General features: G+C 37.4%; 1 pseudogene; it reads right to left on the bottom strand.

Moving 5' to 3' along the window:
* Positions 1-1,006: 1,006 nt before the first annotated feature.
* On the bottom strand, positions 1,007-1,105 carry LOC132315313 (small nucleolar RNA R71; annotated as a pseudogene).
* Between the last annotated feature and the right edge of the window lie 1,453 nt (positions 1,106-2,558).

Here is a 2,558-nt window from a genome sequence, read left to right as displayed (position 1 = left end):
CAAAAGCAAGAAAAAAAGGCTAAATTCTAAAAAAAAAATTGCTAAGCTAAGCTAAAAGCTAAAAATATTGGAGTTAAAATGCTATAGGACCTTTATGAGATCTTTCTAACTCAATCTCTAGTTAAATCGTCGGCCCGCGTGGAGGCTTGTATTTCAATTCTTAGATAAATCGTGAGCCCACGTGGAGGTATTTTACTTTTCTTTGCAAGTTGTTCAAGCATGGGAGAATGGGAACAATGTATGTGAAGGAAGTTTGTTGATTATTGATTTGTTATGAAGGTGAAGTGTTTGTCATTTTTGCTTGTTGTGTTGCATTGTGCATGCATGGTCGTAGGTCATTAAATCCAACTATTGTCCCTCCTAATTTATATCTTGAATCAGTTATTCGTAATCCTAGGAGAAGAGGTAGTTCTCATCACTCCATTTTATCAATGGAGGATTTGAATGATGACAATGTGGAGAACCTTGGTCACGTAGACCAACAAGGTATCCTCCATCCCAATATACATCATGATAACATGCAAGTACCATTAGGCATGCCAACACCATTGGAAATGCCAAGGCTAATCTATGCTCCACCACCTCCCATCAGTCAAGGCAATCAAGGTGCCCATGTTGCACCTCCAATTGCTAATCTTCCCCTTACTTTAAGAGATCATTATGTGCCTAATGAATACAATGCACCCACATGCATTCAATTGCCACCATTTAGAGCAGACCACTATGAGATCAAGCCACAAACCATTCAAATGCTTCCTAACAATCATGGACTTCCAAGTGAAGAGCCTTATAAGCATTTGGATGAGTTTCTCGAAGTATGTTCCACCGTGAAATACACGGATATGCCGGAAGAAGTCTTAAGGCTAAAACTTTTTCCGTTTACCCTAAAAGACAAGGCAAAATATTGGTTTAACAATCTTAGGCCTTTTTCAATAACTTCTTGGGCGGAAATACAATAAGAGTTCTTAAAGAAGTACTATCCAGTTTCTAAGACCAATGCCATGTGAACCTCAATTCGAGACTTTTGACATGGGGATGGGGAAACATTTCATGAGGCATGGGATCGCTTTAATGAATTGCTTAGGAAATGTCCACATCATGACATGCCCAAATGGCAATTAGTTTAAAATTTCTTTGAAAGTTTTTCCGATAATCATAAAGGCATGGTTGATGCTTCCATGGGTGGCTCTTACATTGATAGGCATGAGGATGACGTGTGACGTCTTTATGAGAGCATAAGTGAGAACTCTTTGCATCTGTGATGCCCCTCGAATCTGAGACACGAGTTGATCAGGCCCAGGCCCAAACCCGAGGGAATATCAAATAATTAATACTTTATAACGAACACAGATTACAAAAATTAAATAAGAATAAATATTTAAAGCTGGAGAAACTAAAGTAAAATCCTTTAAAGTTAAATACTTGAAGTCCTCAACTAAAAATTAAATAATCTAACTCCAAAACCTCCAAAGGTATAACTCGGGAATCCATCACTAGTGGATCCCTAATAATAATCCAAACAGTAATAAAGATAACTGGTAGAATATCCAAAAGTAAGCTATAAAGAGAACTCCTACATCGTCGGTAGAATGAATAGAAACCTCTGCTCAGCCTGAACACGTCTAAGTCTGGAACTGTCATGTACTTGAAAAATAGAAGTGGGTCAGGCCCACGTGCAAGTTCTATACTACTACAGTCCAAAAAGAGGCCCGATACGCATGTACATCCTAAACAATTCAACAATAGCTAATAGTCCGTAAGTATATATATAATCACACTAAAGGACTCTCACTGGCCTATAGGCCGGTCTCATCCTGAATAGAGGTAACATGCTAAAATACACACAAGTGGGCATGTGTACCTAACCTAAACAGGGTACACCTTTAACCATCGTAGCCAGCTATGCATCCCAATGCATATACGCTCCCTCACCATCGATCCTGGGACTCAAGCTCATATTGAGGTACCATAACAATATATATAAAATCCGTCCAGAAACCCTAGTAGTGCTGCTCAACTAGTCATTGCCATAACACTACAATTAAATAGGACTTAACTTCTAGTTAATCCGTTCCTAAATCCAGAGTAGGTAGGTTTTGGTATTTTGAATCTAAACCGTCCTTAGTATGCCACCGTCCCATACTGGTGCATACTCCAACCATCCAGCAGTTGATAACATAGACACTTATGGTAAATATCAACCAAATCCATGCTTCCAACAATTAAATACTAACAGTGATCATGGAAGCATCAAAACAATATTACAATATTTTCACAAACACACTTAATGTATAGTGTTTCATAAAATCCGGTATAGTATAAATCTTAATAGCATTCAACATCTAGCAGTTGATATTACAGTCAGTTAAGATAACTATCAACTAAATCCATCCTTCCAGCAATTGATACTAGCAGTGGTAAAATAAGTATCAACAACAGAACCACAGTATATACATAAGCATGCTTAGTTTAGTATGTTTTACAAAATCCCATTAGTGTTAAGTTTAAGAATTAATATTCTTCAACACTAATACATTCTAGACAAGTATAATTCAGAT

This window comes from Cornus florida, unplaced genomic scaffold, assembly GCF_030987335.1.
Source record: "Cornus florida cultivar Cherokee Brave unplaced genomic scaffold, ASM3098733v1 CherokeeBrave_3.0.0_Hap2_Chr06, whole genome shotgun sequence".
NCBI lineage: Eukaryota > Viridiplantae > Streptophyta > Magnoliopsida > Cornales > Cornaceae > Cornus > Cornus florida.
Note: the sequence above shows the minus strand (reverse complement) of the source record. Positions and strands in the feature narration are given on the sequence as shown.